The sequence below is a fragment of the Hypanus sabinus genome, chromosome 5 (genome assembly GCF_030144855.1).
Source record: "Hypanus sabinus isolate sHypSab1 chromosome 5, sHypSab1.hap1, whole genome shotgun sequence".
Classification (NCBI taxonomy): Eukaryota; Metazoa; Chordata; class Chondrichthyes; order Myliobatiformes; family Dasyatidae; genus Hypanus; species Hypanus sabinus.
This window is the reverse complement of record NC_082710.1, coordinates 120,608,460-120,632,093: the sequence shown is the minus strand read 5'-3', so window position 1 is coordinate 120,632,093 and position 23,634 is coordinate 120,608,460. Positions and strand designations below refer to the sequence as shown.

Genomic DNA, 23,634 nt, shown 5'->3' with positions numbered 1-23,634 from the left:
TTTTCTCACAGCAATATTTTCCATAAGGTACCCCAAAGCAGTTTTCTGTTTAACTTTGTCATGCGTAAAGAGATAGGATTATTAAGAGACACCGATGGCTTTTCACCGATGACTGTGTGGCTAAATACAGCTCTTTCTTTTCTTTTTAAATCTTTTTATTAATTTTAAACAAACATAAATGAAACATGAATACAGAGTGTTTGAAAGTACATGATTAATAGGTTAAGTATACATTCATATAGATGATAATCCATATATAATAACCTCCCAAACTCATAGTAATTACAAAAAAGGGAGTAAATAAGAAGGAAAAAAAAATCCCCAAAAAAGAAGAAAAGAAAAAAAAAACTAACCAACATGGGCCATTGCATAATGTCAAATATACACAGCAGCGTCAATAACTCCGTACCTCCATCCAAATAATTTTTGGATAAATGGTCTCCAAGTTTCTAGAAATTTAATTGAAGAGTCAAAGACAACACTTCTAATTTTTTGTAAGCTCAAGCAAGAGATAGTTTGAGAAAACCACTGAAATATAGTTGGAAGATTAATTTCTTTCCAGTTCAATAGGATAGATCTTCTAGCCATCAGTGTAACAAATGCAATCATCCGTCGAGCTGAGGGGGATAAACAAATATTATCCACCATTGGTAAACCAAAAATTGCAGTAATAGGATGCGGTTGCAATTTGATACTTAGAACTGTTGAAATAATACCAAAAATATCTTTCCAATAATTTTGCAAACAAGGGCAAGACCAAAACATGTGGGTCAATGAAGCTACTTCAGAATAACATCTGTCACAGGTTGGATTAACATGAGAGTAAAATCGAGCAAGTTTATCCTTGGACATGTGAGTCCTATGTACAACCTTAAATTGTATTAGGGCATGTTTAGCACAAATAGAAGAGGAATTGACTAATTGTAAAATTTTCTCCCACTGCTCAGTGGGTATAAGACAATGAAGTTCTTTTTCCCATTCCTTCTTAATTTTTTCTGATACTTCTGGCCGTATTTTCACGATCGTATAATAAATGGTGGCTACTAAACCTTTCTGGCAAGGATTCAGAGCTAAAAAAAATTCTGTAATGTCCATTGGACGTAATTTCGGAAAAGACTGTAACATATTGTTCAAGAAATTTCTAACTTGCAAATATCTAAAAAAAATGAGTTTTAGGTAAATTATATTTATTAGATAGCTGTTCAAAGGACATAAAACTATTATCTAAAATTAGATCATGAAAACATGTTATACCTTTTGTTTTCCATAATACGGATCCATAAGAGAGGGTCGAAAAAAAAGTTAAATATAATAGGGCTTGATAAGATAAACTTATTCAAGCCAAAAAATTTATGAAATTGAAGCCATATTCGCAATGTATGTTTAACTATGGGATTAGTTATTTGTTTATTCAATTTAGATAAAGAAAAAGGAAGTGTAGATCCTAAAATTGAAAACAATGAAAAGTCTTGTACAGATTTACATTCCAAATTTACCCATTGTGGGCAAGATGCTATAATCGATTCTTGAGTCCAAAATATTAAATATCGAATATTGACTGCCCAATAGTCAAATCTCAGGTCTGGCAAAGCCAAACCACCCTCCTTCTTAGGCTTCTGTAAGTATTTTTGTTTAGTCTAGGATTTTTATTCTGCCACAGATACAAAGATATTTCAGAATCTATAATATCAAAAAAAGATTTAGGAATAAAAATTGGTAGTGCTTGGAATAAATATAAAATTGTGGGTAACACTATCATCTTAATAGCATTAATTCAACCAACCAGCGGCAAAGATAATGGGGACCACCTGGTAACAAGTTGCTTAATTTGGTCAATTAAAGGTAAAAAATTAACTTTAAATAAATCCTTATGTTTCTTGGTAATTTTAATACCAAGTAAGTAAAATGATTTGTGACAACTTTAAATGGTAAGTATTTATAAATTGTAACTTGCATATTTAATGGAAATAATTCACTCTTATTAAAATTCAGTTTGTAACCAGAAAAGCTACTAACCTGAGCTAGCAAGGACGAAATAGCAGAAATAGATCTCTCAGGGTCAGTTATGTATAGTAACAAATCATCAGCAGATAATGATAACTTATAAGTCCCTTCCCCATGGGTAATACCCAAAATATTAGGTGATTCACGAATGGTGATAGCTAAAGGTTGCAAAACAATGTCAAATAGTAAAGAACTTAAAGGACAGCCTTGCCTCATACCATGGAATAACTGAAAAAAAGATCTTTGATTATTGGTGAAAACCGAAGCCAAAGGTTTATAATATATTAACTTAATCCATGATATAAATTTTGAACTAAAATTAAAATGCTGCAACGCATTAAATACATATGGCCATTCAACTCTATCAAATGCTTTTTCAGCATCTAAAGAAATGACACATTCTGGTATTTTGGATGAAGGAGTATAAATAATATTAATCAATTTTCTAATGTTAAAAGATGAATAACAATTTTTAATAAATCCAGTCTGATCTTCAGAGATAATTCGAGGTAGTAAATTTTCTAATCTGGTGGCCAAAATTTTACTGAAAATCTTAAAGTCCGTATTCCGCAAAGATATAGGCCGATAGGATGCACATTCAGTGGGGTCTTCATCTTTTTTAAGAATTGGAGAAATAGAGGCATCATAAAAAGATTGTAGGAATTTACCTACAGTTAACACATCTTTAAAAATTTTACAAAGCCAAGGAGAGAGTATAGAGGAAAAGGATTTTTAAAATTCTGCAGTATAACCATCCAGACCAGGGGCTTTACCTGAATTCATTGAAAAAATAGCCTCTTTTATTTCGGTTTCCGTAATAGGTGCGTCTGGAAGTACACTATCTTCTGTAGTTAATTCTGGGATATTCAATTTTCTTAAAAATTCATCCATTATAGAAGAATCCTCAACAAATTCTGATTGATATAAAGAATTATAAAAATCTTGAAAGGCTTTATTTATCTCTTTATGATCAATCGTCAAAGCGCCATCTTGTTTATGAATCTTAGTAATTTGTTGTTTAACCGAAAGTTTTCAATTGATTAGCCAATAATTTGCCAGTTTTATCTTAATGTATATAAAACTGGGTTCTAGATTTAATTAACTGATTTTCAATCGAAGAGGATAGTAACAGACTATGCTCCATTTGAAGTTCAACTCTTTCTTTATAAAGTTCTTTGCTAGGGGGTCACTGAATAAATCTTATCAATTGCTTTAATTTTATCAACCATTGTTAATATTTTTGAATTAGTTTGGTTCCTAACTCCAGCAGAGTATGAAATAATCTGTCCATGAATAAATGCTTTAAAAGTGTCCCATAATGTTCCACTAGAGATCTCTTCTGTAAAATTTGTTGAGAAAAACAAATCAATTTGTTGTTTAATAAAATTAAGAAAGTCTGGGTCCTGTAATAAAATAGAGTTGAACCTCCAAGATTTAGCATTAGAAGATTAATCCATTGTCTTAATAGATAGCTTCAAAGGTGCATGATCAGAAATGGTAATAGAATCATATTTACAATCAATAACATCTGTAAGTAAACGATGATCAATAAAGAAGTAATCAATTCTTGAATAATTGTGATAAACATGGGAAAAGTATGAAAATCCTTTGTCACTGGGATGCAAAAAATGCCAAATTTTGGAGATTCCAGAATCAACCATAAAGAAATTAATAAGAGAGGCCGATTTATTTGGAAAAGCTTGGGTGGGCTTAGATCTATCCATCGAAGGGCTTAAGCAACAGTTAAAATCCCCACCCATTATCAGCATGTACTGATTCAAATTAGGAAAGGATATAAATAAACACTTAAAAATTCAGGACAATCCGTATTCGGAGCATAAGTACAGCTCCAATACCATATTCATGTTTACTGATGACACCACTGTTGTGGGCATATCAAAGGAGGTAATGAATCAGCATACAGAGCGAGGTTGAAAATTTGACTGAGTGGTCTCTTAACAACAACCCGTCACTTAATGTCAGCAAAACCAAGGAACTGATTGGAGACTTCAGGAAAGAAAAACCAGAGGTCCATGAGCTAATACTTACTGGGAGAGCAAAGATGGAGAGGATCAGTAACTTTAAATTTCTGGGCACACTCTCCGGACACATCATACAAATATAATTGCAAAGAAAGCACAACGGTACCTCTACTTACTTCAGAGTCTGTGGAGATTTGGCATATCATCAAAATCTTTGAAAAAACTTCAGTAAGTGCACAGTGGAAAGTGTATTGATTGGCTGCATTATAGCCTGCTATGGGAGCACCAATGCCTTTGAGAGAAAAATACTACAAAAACAAATGAATTTGGCCCAGTACATCATGAGCAAAGCCCTCCAACCATTAAGTATGTCTACATGAAACATTGCCGTAGAAAAGTAGCATCACTCATCAATGATCCTTACCACCCTGGCCATGCTCTTTTCTCTCTGTTGTCATAAGATAGAATGTGCAAGTGTCTCAGACCATGCACCACCAGGTACAAGAACAGTTACTACCCCTCAACCATCAGGCCCTTGACCAGAAGAGGATAATTACACTCATTCTATTTCTGGTGTTCCCACAACCAATGATCTCACTTTTAGGAATCTTTCTTGTTATATCGTGCTCTTGTTATTTAATAGTATTTATTTCTATTTGCATTTGTACAGTTTATTATTCATTGATACTGCTTACGGTTACTGTTCTATAGATTTGCTAAGTATGCCTGAAGGAAAAGAATCTCAGGGTTGTACGTGGTGAATGTCTGTACTCTGATATTAAATTTTACTTTGAACTTTGAAATTTGAGATTTTGTGGGTAAGTATTCTGAAGGGAAAAGTAACCATTATAAGGCAGAATTCAGAAAAAGATCTTAAGACAAATCTGGTGCAACACATATATTGCCAATTTAAATAAGGACAACTACAAAGAAAGAGTTGTCCAGGACTGGTAAAATACAGTAAAGGAAAAGTCTGTCTCTAAGCAGGTATTATAGAAGATGTTTCATAATACTCTGCAGAAATTTATTTTAAATCTCTTCATGAAGAGAACTTAATGTTGGGAGCTTATCATCCAAGAGTAGACATTGTATCAAAAGGACCAGCATGTAGACAGAGTTGGTGGAGTAGCTTGGATGGTAAAAAAATGAAATTGAATCCTAAGAAAGAGATGACAAAGTATCAGTAGATGTAGAGTTAAGAAACTACAAGGTTAGAAATACCCTGATGAGAGCTACATTCAGGTCTCTAAACAGTAGGCAGGATATGGGGGTGCAAATTACAGCAGGAGTTATAGAAGGCAAGATAAAGAGCAATGTTACAATAGGCATAAGGTGTTTTCAATATGCAAGCACATTGGGGACATTCAGCTTGTGCTGGATCCCAAAAGAAGGCATTTGTAGAATGGCTATGAAGTGGCTTTTTATAGCAGCTTGCGGTTGTGCACATGAGGGATAACTCAATTCTGGATTGGGTGTTGTGTAATTAACCAAATTTGATTGTGGAGCTTAAGATAGAAGTGATTATAATATGATAGAACTCACTCTGGTCTTTGATAGGAGAAGGTAAAATTGGATGAACTCTATCAATATTACAATGAAGCAAAGGGCATGCGAGAGGAGCTGGCCAATTTTGAATGAAGGGGACACTAGCAAGGATGCCAGCAAAACAGCAATGTCTTAAGCATCTTTGAACAATTTAGAAAGCATAGGGTAAAAAGAGGCCAAAAAAGTTTTTTTTTAATGGGAGTGTGAGTCATCTATGGCTGACAAGAGAAGTCAAAGACAATAGAAAAAATGAAGGAAAGGACAAATAGTATAGCAAAATTTAGTGGGAAGTTGGAGGATTGGGAAGTTTTTTAAAAAAATCAACAGAAAGCAATGAGAAAAGCAATAAGGAGAGAAAAAATGAAATCTGAAGATAAGCTAGCCAATAATTTAAAAGAGGATACCAAAAGCTTTTTGTACAGATATAAATATTCAAAGATAGGTGAGAGGTAGTGAGGGGGGACAGACTTAATAAGTATTTTGCATTAGTCTTCAGTATGCCAAAAGTTCGAGAGTGTCAGGGGGCAGAAGTTGTGATGTTGCCATTACTAGGGAGAAGATTCTTGAGAAACTGGAAGGTTTGAAGGTAGAAAGGTCACCTGGACTAGATGGACTACACCCCAGAGTAGCAAATGAGGTAACTGAAGAGATTGTGGAATTATTATTAGTGATCTTTCAAGAAACACTAGATTGTGTAATGCTTCTTGATGACTGGAAAAGTGCAAAGTCACTCCACTTTTTAAGAAGAGAGGACACAATAGGCAGGAAAATATAAGCTGGTTAGTCTGACTTCAGTGGTTGGTAAGATCTTAGAACCCAAGAAAGGTTGAGGTTTTGGGGTACTTGGAGGCTCAAGATAAAGCAGGCCGAAGTCAGCAAAATAACTGATTGTTTTACCTGACAAATGTGTTGGATTTCTATGAGGAAGTAACAAGCTAATTGAGAGTCAGATGATGTTGTTTACTTGCTTTTCAGAAGACCTTTGACAAGGTGTCACCTATAAGGGTGCTAAACAAGATAAGATCCCATGGTATTACAGGAAACATACTAGCATGAGTAGAAGATTGGCAGATTTGTAGGAGGTAAAGAGTGGGGATAAGGGGACATTTTATATTTTTATGGTTATAGCCAGTAACTAGCTGTGTTTCGCAGGGGTCAATATAGGGACTGCTTCTTTTCACATTATATGTCCTTTGGGCAATGGGGCTGGTTGGCCATGGTTGACAGCTCATCTAGGAGAAGGAAATTTCTGATCTCAAACCTCCACTCCCTTGTGGTTGTAACTAGCCACCCCGAGGGAAGATCCGGAGCTGCAGTCCATAAGGAAATCCTACATTGAGTTAACACTGACTGGCAACTCCTCGACACCACTGGTGCCAAACTGAATTGGTCTCTATATTGGTCCTTTTCATTCATCAGCTGCATGGAGAGAGGGAGCCTACTATATGGGCAACAGCTTGATTTCCATATTGTACTACGTTGGCTGATGTATCACATAGACAGATAAAACACAATATTCACGGTCAAACCTGACCAATGGAAGGTCTTGATTGAGAAGGCTAGAGAAATGGGTGAGAGGCAGAGAGTAAGGTATTAAAGTTTGTTCATGACATAAATATTGGTGTGATAGCTTGCTGTAATGAGGATGTTTGGACTTTGCAACAGGAAATATAGATATTAAGCAAGAGGGCAAAAACATGGTGAATGAAACATGTGGAATCTACATTACATTATTTTGGAGATTTAAAGAGAAGGTAGATAAATTATCTACCCACCATCAGGAAGGAGGACTTGGATCCTACACCATCAGGTTCAGGAAGATTTATTACCTCGCAACCATCAGGCTCTTGAACCAGAGTCGATAACTTCACTCACCCCAACACTGAATTGATTTCACGACCTATGGACGCACTTTCAAGGACTCTGCAGCTCATGTTTTCAATATCTATCTGTTTGTCTGCCTGCCTGTCTATCTAGCTCCTTATTTATTTATTCATTTGGTTTCTTTTTCTTTTTCATTTTTGTACAGTAGTTGTACTTTGCACATTGTTTTTTTGTTTTTGTTGTATACAGTTTTTCATTGATCCTACTGTGTTTCCCTATATTTACTGTGAATGCCTGCAAGAAAATAATCTCAGGTCAGTCAATGATGACGTATATGTACTTTGATATTAAATCTACTTTGAGCTTTGAACTTTTATTCTTTGAACTTCAAAATCCTTGAAAGCTTTGAAGATTACGGACTACTGGGGCATAGCAGTTATGATCATATTGAAAAACTGGACTGGCTTATAGTCCTAGTGACCTAGGCTGGTCCTATTTTGTGTGGTTTATGTTTTTGCTGGAATGTTTGAGACAACAGGTTAGTCCCTTTAGACTCACTGAGCGTGTGGTCTGCACTTTTATGTTTTTAATCCTTGGTTTCCCACACTTAGCAATAACCTCACAAGTATCTGTCCATCCAGAAGGATTTCTACATAAATACTAACTGGTACAAGATTTCAAATGTTCAAATGTCGATGAAACAGTGGTGATCCATGAGAACAGGAATAGTTACACTTTTTACATATTCTTCAGCAAGCTGCTGAAGGTAGATGTAGATGGCCCTTTAATTACATAGGTTTAGAGCAAACTAATGTATAAATAACTGGATGAATTGAGAGTGGCAATGACTGATGTGGTTTAAAATCTGATGACTTAGTTTCAGCTAGTCATACATAAAATGTGTTTCATTAGGAGTGACATCATTACATATACTTCTAATGTGATAAGCTTGTCCTCTGCACAAGGGATCTGCAGTAGGAAATACTAAATTGGATTCCTGAAATCATAAAATATTATTGTTGATCTTGCACATTGCAACAATGCAATACAAGAATGAATCACAAGAAAGATTATATGAGATACCCACAAAATTACTAGAGTTTAGGCTCTAACAAGAGAGTCTCAGTTGATGTTGGATGAAATAGCTGCATGTTGTAAAGCCAAATAGCAGATATGAACTTACATGAAAAAGTGATAGGCTGTAGGAATATTTCCAAAGGATTGAGAGTATTGCAGAGCTGGCTCAGTTTATGCAATTGAGTTGGGAGACCATTGATGAAAGCTCCCAGTGGAAACATTTGATGAATAAGATTCATCAGAAACAATCTTCCAAAGATTCATTGCTCCTTAAAATTGAACCCTTTGTGCACATTTTTTGATATCCTGTGTGCCAGGATTGGAGGCGAGGATGGGTCAGTTCGGTCTCATTCTGCTCAGTTCTGCTCGCTGCTTCACGATTCTGCGCTGGACCAAAGTTGTATCCAACTCCAGCTGCAGCGATGCCTGGCTTTGTGTCTTCTGTAACACTTCAGTTCTGGATGCTATTTGCTTACTTTTATTGTTTGTTTGATTTTTTTCTCTCTGTGCTCTGGGTGTTTGACGACCTTAATTCTAATGGTTTCTTTTGGGGTTTGTTTGAGGCTGCTTGTAAGAATTTGATTCTCAAGGTTATATATGTATACATACTTTGATAATAAATGTACTATGAACTTTGAACTATAAGATTTTTTTTCTCCATTGTACATACTACTTACGATCGTTAATGGTCAAACTGGGTCAAATGGACACTCATGGCTCCAACTATGGTACAATTTCACAAGAGTTGCATAAGGAATAATGTAATTTCTCACACTGCACAGATTTTGGCAGTTACCTAAATAATTACGCTACATGTGAAGAAAGAGAATTTCTGGATGTATATTGTATCCATTTCTTTGACATTAAATGTACCTATCGAAACAATCAAAATAATATGATTTAGAATTATAATAGCTTAATTCTGCAAACAGGCCTGGTTCAACTAAATTAGATTCTGTAGCTTTCAATCCTTTCCCACTTGTCGAAATTGTCCCTTCAATGACCTCTCAGTTTCTACACCATCCATACTGCTGGTTACATCCTAAAGTTAGCTGCAAAGCCAGTGGGGTTTCCTTGCTTGCTGGCTTCATTTTAGATTTTTTTAATATATTCTGCTATAGTAATCGATTGCTATATTGCTGCAAGAGCAGACCTTTAAGCAAATTCAATGATGACAGATTATGAGTAACATAATATTATTTAGCAACTCTGAAGGGAACCTGAATATGTTTATTCAGGCACACTATATTAGGGAGAACAATATGCAACATCATACTTTATTTCCCCTGGCTTTCAAGACAACCTAATCAAATATCTGCTTTTTTTTATCTTAAGTTACAGTTTATACTGCTTCAGGGATTCCGCTTCCGCAGTGAAATGAACACAATCAATTTCTTTCGTCTGCAAGAGTGTTGTCACATAAAGCCGATCACAGCTGTAAAACATTTAATCTGCAGTTTAATCTTTGAATCTCGTATGTGTAAAAGCTTGTGTGGTTAATATCCAACTGAGAGAGCAATTATTAATTGGTACTTGCTCATAATTAGCTTGGGATTTTAAAAAAAAGTATCTGTTGGGTAATGGCCCAATAGGCATGGAAGAAACGAGGCATTCGAATTATGTACAGAATTTACAAAACGTCTTGTCTGTCTGTGTGATAAATAATCCATGCAGAAGGAAAAATGCCCTACAAAAGATGACGTACAATTTATTATTGTCCTCAGTGTACAGAATTTAGTATTAAACAAAATTAATTTACCAAGATTTCTGGAGTCATTGCAACCTGAAATAGCACTTAATAAGAGTTTTGTTTTTGCATAAGACATACTTATTACTAACGGCCAGAGAATTTCATTATTTAAAAGCCTTTAACTAACTTCACTATCATTGCTCAAGATTTCACTCTTCATCAGCAAATAGAGACTGTAGTGTAATCTGTGTAAATGATCTTAGTCTTAGGTAAAATTTAATCCTCATTGGGATAGCTTAACAGGACAGCGGGCTAGAAGAACAAAATTAGAATTCTGCCGGGTTATCTGTAACAACATGTTCCAGAAAATGGAAAAATAATTGAACATGCTGGTAATTGTTTACACTCAATGCCACTGCAACTGCTCTGCTCATTTGACCTCAGTGGGCACCAGGTTTCATCCTGCGGTAGGTATGTAACCCATTTTAAAGAAAAATGATGCAAGTTACATGCTGGGGAAATAAACTATCATTCTGAATAGAAAGGAATTCTGCTTTGGGCTGAAGGTCTGAAAAGCAGAGGTTGAATTTCTATTTGTTCATTTAAAAAAACTCTCACCTCTTCCACAGCCTCACCACTCTCTAACCCAGCAAACTTTTTCAGACCTACTGTACGCCCAGTCAGCTGTTTAATTTCATTCAGACTTTCTCACCTCCTGGGTCATGTCGTCCTCTCACTGCTACCATCAGTCATGAGGTACAGAATCTTGAAGTCCTACACCACTAGGTTGAGGAAAAGCCATTTCTAGACTCTTGTGCAGCCCTTGTATTTCCACCACTGGAAGTTATGCTTTCAGCTGCTAATTCACTTAAGTTCTCCAACTAACTACAGTTTTCTTCCTCTTCTATGGTGCTTTTTGACTAAGCTACCAACTCCATGCTTGTTTAGCAGTGTTGAATTTTGTCTGGTAATGCTTTACTGAAGGGCCTTGAGCAATTTACTGTGATAAAGATGTTATCTCGACGTTAGTTCACTTCTAAAGTAGGTGATTCTGCAAATGTGAGTAAGATCACCTACAAATGTATGCTCTACGTCACATGGTGTCATTCCTTGTTTTGCTTTCACAATTTCACAAAGTTTGCTGCTTGGAATAAAAGTGGAGACACAAATGACTATGGATGCTAGAATTTGGAGCAAGAAGTAAAGAAACTGCTGGAAGACCAATGGGCCAAGCAGCATCTCTAGAGGCAAAATAAGGTCGAGAGCTTGCATTAGAACTGAGTTTTACAGAGGCTACTCTGCTACTTGTTGCGATCTAGAACTGCCTTATAGGTTACATCTTGCCCTTTCTCTAAAAGTGTGTCATCAATGTAGCTTTTGAGAAGTATCTCTGTGATTTAGATTAGCAGGTAAGGGGAGGGGGTGGTGCTCATACTAGTGTATTAAGCCACGCAAAGAATGTATTTAGGTCAATATGACATAACTCCCAGGAAGAAAAAAAGTCAGATATTAAGATTGTATGATAATTCCATTGAGTGTTGATTATCCACAGGAAACTCAAAATTTTTATTGTGATGATATATTATTTACAAGTGCATTCATTCTTATTGCATACACTTAAAACAGGTATGGAAATAAAGTTTCACTTCAATTATTCAACAGAGTTAAATGTGTTTATTGCCATCCATACAAGTTTCTATTTTATGATACTTCTAACCATTAATCCTTGTTAATTTAATTCTATGTTTGAGTTCAGATCCACAGAATGAATATTATTTCAGCAGCTGAAAGCACTCTCCGCAATTTATTGTAGGAAATACTTGTACTTACGCTGTACCTTTCACAACTTCACTCGGTACATTCTAATGTGCTTCACAATCAGGTAAGTGTTTTTGAAGTCTAGTCACTGCCACACTGTAAGACATGTGGATTGTAATTTATACAGAGTATTTTTCACCAAACAGCAAGATAATAATGACCAGACATTTTTTTTTAATTCATTATTGATTGAAGATTATGTATTAATCAGCAGTAGATGACTAATACATAGTATTTTCTTGAGCAAAATCTGAGTGGCTTTTCTTGTTTTAAAAAAAATAGGACTGTATAAATAATGAGAGAACTATGCAAGCCTCAATGCTCAGATCATCCAAAAGCAAAAGAAAAGCTGCATTGGTACTGAATTGAGGTCACAGATCTCTGGAGTAGGCCTTGACCTGGCAGAGTGCTAATGTAAAAGCAAAAGTGCTAACAACTGGGCTACAGTTAAACTTGTCAGAGAGCGAGCCTCAAAGGTATGATCACTAGGTCTGCCAGTGGATAGATTGAGAAACACGTTAGATCTGGACTATTTTAATTTTGAATTGCTATTTATTAAGAAAGCTTTCCAGTAAAGCCATGAATAGCCATTCAAAAGACTGCCAAACATTTCTTGTACCTACCACTATTTATCAACTTAATATTCACAACATTTGTCTGTAGTCAGAAATGATTAAATGGATTATATAATGTTTAAAATACATTTATTTTTTAATACACATTTTAACTCCATATATTAATTTTGCTGATCTGATGCATATGATGTGGTAATTACAAACTATTTATAGAAGTAGTTGCAGTGAGTCAAATGTCCCAGGACATTTAAGAAAGTAATTTTCCATAGCTTATAGACACCAAACAGAAGAGTTATAATCATGTTGCAGCAGAGTGCTTCAGATTTTTTAACAAAGTAAACTCAATTGGTTTAAGTTTGCAAAGAAAAAAATGATTTTTAAATAAGACACATTAACCTTACAAAGCAGACGCAAACAAGATTAATAATTAATAAATAATTAGCTTTGTGGAATAGAGTATAGTGATGCACCATTCTTTGGGAAGTACTTGAAAATATGGCAATGTCCCCTAGGTGAAATACTTCTTGTATATCTTCTGCTGGACATGCCATGCACTACCGAAATGCCTCAAATGGATAGAGCCACAACGGACCATGAACTCTACTTTCCCCTTGTGCTGTGGTCTATTATAGTTTACAATTATGATTTTGTTGAATATTATGCTAAACTCTCTTTTTCCCATTCAATTTATTCAGCCTTCATTAAAACTAAGAAAATATTTTGCATTTCCATAAATAACAAATACAAAGGAAAAGAATAAAACCATAAGACTCAGGAGTGCAAATAGGCCATTCAGCACATCAAATCTATTCCAGCAATCTATCATGGCTGATATATTATCTCTTCAACTCTATTCTCCTACCTTCTTTCTGCAACCTTTGATCTCCATACTTATCAAGAACCTATCTACCTCCTCTTTAAATATACCCGATGACTTGGCTTCCATGGTTGTCTGTGGCGATGAGTTTCTCAGATTCACCAAACTCTAAGTAAAGAAATTCCTCATCATCTCCTTTCTAAAAGGATGTCCTCTATTCTGAGGCTGGGTCCTCTGGCCACAGACTTTCCAACGAAAGGTAACCTCCTCTCCACATCCACTCTACCTAGGCCTTTCAATATTCAATAGGTTTCAATGAGATCTCTACTTATTTGGAAATTATGATGTCTAAGAAACTAAGTTATTTATGGGTTAATAATAACAAGGGTATTTCAAAGTCCAAAGTAAATTTATTATCAAAGTACATTTATGTAACCATATAGCACCCTGAGTATTATTTTCTTGCCATAATTCATAGTAAATGGAATGGAACAACAGAAAAAGATTATCATAATAATAATAAATATGCAATAATTATCGAGAACTTGAGATGAAGAGTACTTGAAAGTGATTTCACAGGCTGTGGGAACAGCTCAGGGTTCTAGTCAGTGAAGTTGATTGAAGTTATCCCTTCTGGTTCAAGTTAACCTTCTGGGTCAATAACTTTATGAACCTGGTGGTGTGGGTCCTGAGGCCTCTGTACCTCCTTCCTGATGGCAGCAGCAAGAAGAGAGCATGGCCTGGATGGTGGGGTTGGAGAGGTATCTCTGATGATAGTTGTTGCTTTTCTGTAATGGTTTTCCCTATACTGCAGAAGCACTCAGTGGTGGGGAAGGTTTTAACCATGATGGAATGGGTTGTATCCGTTACTTTTTGTAGGCTTTTCCATTCAAGAACACTGATGTTTCCTACAAGGCCATGATGCAGCAGTCAATATGCTCTCCACCTATAGAAGTTTGTTAAAATTTTGGATGACATGCCAAGTCTTCACAAACTCCAAAGAACGTAGAGAATCTGTTGTGTTTTCTTTGTAATGGCAGTTACATGCTTGACCAGGACAGATCTCCTGATGTGATAACAGAGACATTTAAAGTTGCTGACCTTCTCCATCTTTGACCTCTGATGAGGACTGGCTCATGGACCATAGATTCCCTCCTCCTGAAATCAATAATGAGCTCCAAGGATATACTTATCATTGTTACTATTTATCATGAAGGACATAGATTTGAAGCTATATTATTGTAACATAACGATAACTCCATATAGACAAAAATAATACTTTTTTGGTCAAACATAATTGAACCAGGTATGGGCTCTTCCAATGGATACTTAAACTTAAAGCCTAGATTAAGACTTCAGAGCAATGTTGAATGATGGCTGAATTGATAAAATTTTTTTTCATTGGAAACATTAAATGAAGACCAAGTGCCCTGTCAGGTGAATGCAAAAGATTCCATGCCATTAATCAAATAAGAGCAGAGGGCTTCATTGTTACTCTACTCAAATTTACCTCCTAGGCAAGATCACTAAAGCTTACTATGTGATCAATATCACAAAGCCACTGGGGGAAACTTGATTTTTTTCCCCAAGTTGCTGTCATACTTTCCACACTATACAACAAAGGCTAAATTTCAAGAAACAACTTGTTGACAGATTTAAGCTTTTGAACATGAAGAATTTGTGTGAACTTTAAGACAACGTGGAACTCAGCAGAGATTTTGGAAGGAACGTAACAGGCTTCCTTAAATGAACTGTGCTAAATAAAAATGTTCAAAACCACATTCACAGAGACATTAGAATAAAATGTTGCATAGAGAATCCTTGAGGAGTGATTTGATCTGCACTTTCCAACCTAATATTCCAATATGCTGTGGAAATGTTCACCAAATATCAAAACTGTGTGTAGAAATTTTCCTCATAGCATTGTTGTGTACTTACTTAAAGTCTTTGTTCTCCTGTGGAAAATCTCAGTGACAAAATTATTGTGTTTAGATTTCTTGCTTTAATTTTGTTATAATCTTATGGTCACTCTTTGCCCCTTTTTAATTTATCTTTTCCTACCTATCTTTATTTTTTCATCATCACCTTCTGTTCATTGATAATTTTCATCTTCTCAACGGAGCCTCCTGGAAGATTTGAGTATGCACTTGGGAAATGTTCTTGTCTTCCCCAGAGCTTGAGAATCATAGAAATTATAACTCTTGTAAATTACAAATTATACACCATTACATTATAGGTGGTGGGGTGGAGACACATCTCTACTAAAGGAAGTGTGAGGCTCCCCTTCCCTCCACTAGCTTGTAGGCCACCCATAGACAGGGTGTACTACCTGCTTAGTGCACCCGCTCCCCTGATCAGGGTCACATGAAGCTATGGAAGCAGGTGATGGATAGTTGTATAAGCAGCTGATACATATCATAAACCTTAGGTTATGCAACCACTGACACCAGGAAGACAATCTTTGAAGAGTATTGATAATGGCTGGTGTTACCTGTCTTGTAAATACTCTGCCCAGAAGAAGGTAAAGGCAAACTACTTCTGTAGAAACATTTGCCAAGAACAATCATGATCAAAGACCATGATCACCCACGTCATACAAGACAGTCCATAATGATAGTGATAACACCATTACAGACAATATACTAACAATTCATTTTAATTCAGCAAACACAGAGTATCATAATGACAACTGATACTACCATAAGATTGTTAATGCTGTTACATGTAATAAATAAATGTTTAGAAAAGCAATGGAGATTATTGGGAGTCTTACCATGAGCAGAGAAACAGAGAAACGCAGATTATTGAACATAAGTGGAGGTGGAGGCTTCAACTTGCTCTGACATTCCATATAATCAAGGCTGTTCATTTCTATCAACATCACATTCTTACCCTCTGAAGCCTTGGCATCTGGAAATATATCTGCTTTTTATTAAAAGTATGCAGTGATTTGGACTCTACAATCATTAGTGTTATCGAATTTTAGGTACAGCACCTGACAGAGTGAAAAATAATCTTCTGATCTCAGTTCTAAATCTCTTGCATGAAAACTAAGACTGTGATTCTATGTTCTCATCAGCCAAAACATTTTCTCCACAAACAGCCTGTATAGACCCATCTGAACTTTATGGATTTCAATTAAAATTCTTCTCATTCTTCACAAGTCCAGTGAATACAGATCTTATTGACAACCTCTCCTGATGTGGCAGTCCTATCCAGGAGTCAGTCTATGAATCTTTGCTCTGATGCCTCTATGACTCATCTTGCAAAAGGAACCCAGAATTTCAGAAGCTCGATTTAGCTCTCTGTGACACTGGGTTAGTTCATTTGAGCCAATACAAATTACTAGAAATTGGATTTTGCACAATGATAAATCTTTATTTTGATGTGCACTGTTGTCAAATTGATGATCAGTAAATGCAATGAAAAGAAGGGACAGCCTTGCTTTAAAAAAATCATTATTGCTCCTTCCATCCTCTAAGAAGCATTTAAACTATACCCGCACAAGTCAGCATTCACAGGCTAGATAAGCACTTCAATGCAGGACTGAATGAACGGAGGTGTTGACTTAAATTGTAGCAGTAGAAATTAATTGTGGAATTCAGGAAGGGGAAGCTGAGGGAACACACACCAGTCCTCAATGAGGCATCAGAAGTGGAAAGGGTGAGCAGTTTCAAGCTGCTGGGTGTCAGCGTCTCTGAAGATCAATCATTGGCACAAAACATTGATACAATTAAAAAGGAGGCATGATTGTGTCTGTATATTATTAGGAGTTGAAGAGACTTGGTATGTCACTGAAGGCTCCTGCAAATTTCTACAGACGTACAGTGGAGAGCATTCTCACTGATTTCATCATCAGTTAGTATGGAGGGGCCACTGTACAGGATCAGAAAAATCTGCAAGAATTAGTAAGTTCTGTCAGCTCCATCAAAGCTACTAGCCTCCCCGGCATTGAGGACATTTTCTAAAGGCAGTGCCTCAAAAAACTGAAATCCATCATTAAGGGCCCTCATCACCACATCATCAGCAGCATTGGCATCTACCCAACAGTGTGACAACTTACTCATGAAAAAGCAGGACAAATGCAAGCCAGGTAGTTATGATTCATTCCCTCAGCTGTCAGTCCTCAGCAAAATGATTATCAGAAGACCTTTCAACTTACTCAAAGTTTGCTAACCAGACACATCTAACTCTTTTTTTCTCAGCATATTATGGTCTGAAAATGATCTTACAGTTGAATAAAATAGGTGCACAAATAGGCCATCTGATGCTTCATATCAGATCACCAATCATTAACATCATAACTGAGATACCTCATCTCCATATTCCTTGATTCCCTTAATATCCTGAAATCCACTGATCTGTTTTCAATGATTAAGTTTGCATGGTTTTGGGTTTGAAATGCCAAGCTGCCTCCAGCCTAATTAGTTTTAGTTTTGAATGCTTCTCTGTGGCTGGGTGGCACAGGGTTCACTCAATTGTACTGTTACCTAGAAGATAATGACTTGGCAGTATTACCTCATTTTAATGTGCTGGCATATCGCAAGTTGAGGGCTTGTATCTGACTGTGGGCCTGTCTTTCTCTGAATATGTAAGCCTATCTCCAGGTATGGGAGTGGCACCAGCAGCCCATTCCATGACTCACCACTCTCTGAATCAAAAAACTTACCCCTGACATCTCCTCTGTACCTGCTTCCAAGCACCTTAAAACTGTGATTGCCATTCCAGCCCTGGGAGAAAAGCCTCTGACTATCCACGTGATCAATGCCTCTCATCATCTTATACACATCTATCAGGTCATCTCTCATCCTCCATCACTCAAAGGAAAAAAGGCGAAGTTCACTCAATCTATTCTCATAAGGCATGCTCCCCAACCCAGGTAACGTTCTTGTAAATCTCCTCCGCACTCTTTCTACGGCTTCCACATCCTTCCTATAGTGAGGCAACCAGAACTGAGCACGATACTCCAAGTGGGGTCTGACCAGTGTCTAAGATATCTGCAACATTACCTCTTGGCTCCTAAACTCAATCCCACAATTGATGAAGGCCAATACACTGTATGCCTTCTTAACCACAGAGTCAACCTGCGCAGCAGCTTTGAGTGTCCTATGGACACAGACCCCAAGATTCCTCTGATCCTCCACACTGCTAAGAGTCTTGCCATTAATACTATATTCTGTCATCATGTTTGATGTACCAAAATAAACCATGTCATGCTTACCTGGGTTGAACTCCATCTGCCACTTCTCAGCTCAGTTTTTCAACGTCCTGCTGTAACCTTTGACAGCTCTCCACACTATCCACAACACCTTCAACATTTGTGTCATCAGCAAACTTACTAACCCATCCTTCCACTTCCTCATGCAGGTCATTTATAAAAATTACAAAGAGTAAGTGTCCCAGAACAGATCCCTGAGGCATACCTCTGATCATTGACCTCCATGCAGAATATGGCCCGTCTCAATGACTCTTGCCTACTGTGGGCAAGGCAGTTCTGGATTCACAAAGCAATGTTCCCTTGGATCCCATGCCTTCTTACTTTCTCAATAAGCTTTGCACGGGGTACCTTGTCAAATGCCTTGCTGCAATCCATATACACTATATCTACTGCTCTACCTTCATCAATATGTTTAGACACATCCACAAAAAATTCAGTCAGGCTCGTAAGGCATGACCTGCCTTTCACAGAGCCTTGCTGACTATTCCTAATCATATTATGCCTCTCCAAATGTTCACAAATCCTGCCTCTCAGGATCTTCTCCATCAACTTATCAACCACTGAAGTTAGACTCACTGGTCTATAATTTCTTGGGCTATTTCTACCCCCTTTTTTGAATAATGGAACAACATCCACAGCCCTCCAATCCTCCAGAACCTCTCCCATCCCCACTAATGATGCAAAGATCATTGCCAGAGGCTCAGCAATCTGCTTCCTCGCCTCCCACAGTAGCCTGGGGTACGTGTCATCCAATCCGGGTGACTTATCTAACTTGATTCTTTCCAAAAGCTCCAGCACATCCTCTTTCTTAATATCTAAATGCTCAAGCTTTTCTGGCTGCTGTAAGTCATCCCTACAATCACCAAGATCCTTTTCCGTAGTGAATACTGAAGTGAAGTACTCATTAACTACCTCTGCTATCTCCTCCGGTTCCACACACAATTTTCCACTTTCACACTTAATTAGTTCTATTCTCTCACATCTTATTACATCTTATCTTATCTTATGCTGTGGCTATTGCAACATCTGTCGATCAGTTGTGTCAGTAGGTGAATTGTATCGGAGGTCCAGTGTGGGTGGCAGTGTGTTGCAGATGTAGTCCTGACCAGCCTCTCAAAGCATTTTCTTATTATTGAGGTGAGTGCAAAAGGACGCCAATCATTCAGACATACTACCTTCATCTGCCCTTCCTGATGTATGGTTGCACGTATCTTTAAGAGTACTTGTCTATAAGACATTCTCTAGGAGCACTTAGACCATTTGGCATGTCGTGTCTATTCTTCTATTTTATCATAGCTGATTTATTTAACCACTCTCAACCTTACTCACCTGCCTTCTCCCCTAAATTTTCACAGTTAATAATCAAGAACTCATCAACCTCTGCCGTAAATCTACTCAGTGACTTTGATTCCGCAGCCATCTGTGGCAAGAAGTTCCACAGATTCCTCCTCATCTAGCTAATAAGTTCCTCTTCATCTCTATTCTAAAGGGACATCCTTCTATTCTGAGGCTATTCCACAATTGGAAGCATCCTCTGCATGTCTGGCCTATTCAGACCTTTCAATATTTGGTAGGTTTCAGTGGTATTTTCCTTCATTCCACTAAACTCCAAGGAATACAAGCCCACAGCAAGACAATGCTCCTCAAACTTTCACTGCTGGGATAATTCTTTTTGAATTCCTCCATACCCACTCCAATTCCAACACATCTTCCTTAGATAGTGGACACAAAACTGCTCAGAATACTCCAAATGTGACAGACTACTGCCTTATAATTCCTTAGCATTGCAACCTTGATTTTGATATTCTAGTCCTTTTGAAATTAATGTTATCATTGCTTTTGACTTCTATACCTACATGTTAATCTTTAGAGAATTGTGTACTAGGAATCCCAGGGTCCCTTTGCATCTCCAATTTCTAAATTCACTCCCCATTTAGAACATAATCTATGCTTTTATCCCCTTTACCAAATTGCATGACTATACACTTCCCTACACTGTATTCTATCTACTAATTTTTTCCCCATTCTCCTAATCTGTTTGTCTTTCTGTCGACTCCATGCTTCCTCAGTACTACCTGTCCTTCACCTACCTTTGCATCATCCGAAAGCTAGCAACAAAGCCATCAATTACATCATGCAGATCATTGACATATAAAGTGAAATGAAATGGTCCCAATAGCAACCCCTTACGCAACACTACTAGTCACTGGTAGCCAACCTGAAAAAGTTCCCTTTATTCCTTCTCTTTGTCTCCTGCCAGTCAGCCAATCTTCTATTCCTGCTGATATTTCTCCTGCAGTACCTTAGGCTCTTATCTTGTTTTGCAGCCTCAGATGTCTTATGTTGGTTTCTAAAAGCTTCCTAAACCTCAAGTATCACAGTAAGTTTTAGTATATTGTTCACTGACTTCTGCTTTTACTCTGCCTTTCACTTCCCTTCTTAACCATGCTTGCTTCACCCTCCCTTTAAAATGGTGTTTCTTCTTTGGGATGTATTCTATCCTGAACCTTCCAAATTACTCCTCAAAACTCCAGCCATTGCTAATCTACCATTTTTCCTGATAGTGTCCATTTGCATTCTACTTTGATTAGCTCCTCTCTCATGCCTCTGTAATTCACTTCACTCCACTGTAATACTGATAGCTATGAAGTTTTCTTCTCCTTCTCAAATTGCAGGGTAAATTCAATCATATTATGATCACTGCCTCTAAAGGTTTCTTTAAACTCCCTAATCGAATATGTTTTATTGCACAACATCCAATCCAGAACTGCCTTTTCCCCAGTGGCCTCACACACAAGCTGTTCTCAAAACCTATCACACAGGAGTTCTACAAATTCCTTCTCTTGAGTTAAAACACTAACCTGGTTTCCCCTGTTTATCTATATATTGAAATCAACCATAACCATCATAACATTGCCCTTTTTACACGCCTTTACTATCTCCTGTTGCAATTTTTACCCACAATCTGGCTATTGTTTGGATACCTATATATTTATAACTTTCATCAAGATATTTTTACGCTTGCCATATTTTAATTCTACTCACAAGGTTTCTACACCTTCTGATACAATGTCAGAATGGACAATGAACCCATGAACACTACCTTACTAAATTTTCTTCTTTCTGGCTCTTTTTGAACTACTTATTTAATTTAGTTTATATTAATTTTTAAATTGCTTTTGATGATTATGTATTGTTTTGACCTGCTGCCACAAAACAGCAAATTTCACTGTATTTCCAGGTGAGGCAATACTTCACTTGTGAGTCTGTTGGGGTCATCTATTGCATCGGGCACTCCAGGTCCTGCCTCCTCTACATTGGCGAGACCCAACCCAGATTGGGGGACCGCTTCGTCAAGCACCTCCGCTCCTTCTGCCACAACAGACAGGATCTCCCAGTTGCCACTCTCTTCAACTCTGCTTCACATTCCCATTCAGATATGTCTATACATGACCTCCGTTACTGCTATGATGAGGCCAAACTCAGATTGGAGGAGCAACACCTCATATCCCGTCTGGATAGTCTCTAGCCCCTTGGTATGAACATCGAATTCTCCAACTGCTAGTAATTCCCCCCCTCTCCCTTCCACCATCTCACTTTCACTCTGCCTCCTCTTCTAACTGCCAATCACCCCTCTCATGATTCTGCCTTCTTCTACTACCCATAGCGCTTTCCCCTTTCATTCCTTTTTTACCTCTCTGGCCTATCCCCTCCCTGCGTCCCCTTCTTCCACCCCTTTATCTTTATTCCTCTGATTGGTTTTTCACTTGGCACTTTCCACCCTCTCCCCACCTTCTTTATAGGGCCCCTGCCCCCTCCTTCTTCAGTCCTGACGAAGGGTCGCAGTCAGCTCATTTCAACGGATGTTGCCCGACCTGCTGAGTTCATCCAGCTTGTTTGTACATCTTGATTTGACCACGGCATCTGCAGTGTACTGTGTGAGAACAAATTTCACTGCATATGCCAGTGATATTAAACTTGAATCTGATTCAGGAAAGCTGAGCATTTTTTCTTTCACGCTTGTAAGAAGTGAGGGTGAAAGGGTCTTTCCAAAGACATATATGATTATGAACAATCAAAACAGAATAAATAGCAGGATCTATTTCCCTAAGGTAAGTGATTAACAGCCTGGGATTATTTCAGTAACCAGTAAAAAGTTTGGAGAGCGGTTGAATATTCTTTCCTTTTTTATGCACTGTGGGGATAAGGGCCTGAGATATACTGTCTAAAATAGTGATGCACACTAAAAAGCTCGCTATATGTAAAAAGTTGTTGGATAGGTGATTGAGGTGTGAAGCAGTCGAAGAGCCTGTGGTGACCTGGTCCAGCAAAAATAATAAAAAATGTCAAATAGGTCTCTTCATGTTAATGATCGTACTGGCTTTCGGGGGAGTGGGTCATTGAGGAGGGGGAGGGGTCAATGTTTTTGCTGCTGCTTGTGTGAATTTGGGGGTGGGGTGCTTCAGGAGCTTTGATGCTTCTATCATTCATTCTATGGGCATCTTGTTTTATGGATGTCTGTGAAGAGTAAGAATTTTGGGTTGTGTACTGTATACAAAAATTCAAAGATTCAAAGCATATTTATTATCAAAGAATGTATATATTATACAACTTGAAATTTGTCTGCTTACAGGCAGCCATAAAGCAAGAAACTGAGCTCAGTCCAGGCCGCCTACAGCCTTTCTCGATCTCACCAAATTGGCTCAGTGCTTGGAGTGATCGAAACTCGTGCCCGGGTTAGGTGGATGAGCAACTACACTCTACTGCATTGACTCTTCTCCAAAACACTCCCTCCATCTCAGGCAATGATACCACCAACTCCGCCTGCGAACCCAATGGCCCAAAAACATTATGCCTCACAATGCCCCAGTACAGCTTATCCCCTGAACTAGCCTCACCTCTGCCGGTCTCCTCACTGTCTGTGGCGATAGGTCACCACAATTTGCTTTATGAAAAATATTATAAGTAATGTGTTTTGTTGATTCTCTTGCCTTATGATTTGCAGTAAGCTGGCATACATCTTCAGTAGCACCATCTTAAACCAGAACATTCTCTGATATTACGATGAACCTTTGAATAGTTTT

General features: G+C 37.5%; 1 long non-coding RNA gene across 1 annotated transcript; it reads left to right on the top strand.

Moving 5' to 3' along the window:
- The first annotated feature begins 10,468 nt into the window (after positions 1-10,468).
- LOC132393757 (uncharacterized) lies at positions 10,469-22,638 on the top strand. Its single transcript, XR_009512073.1, has 4 exons — positions 10,469-10,593; positions 11,879-12,004; positions 20,878-20,930; positions 21,792-22,638. It is a non-coding gene; the product is annotated as an uncharacterized LOC132393757 (long non-coding RNA).
- The last annotated feature ends 996 nt before the right edge of the window (positions 22,639-23,634 follow it).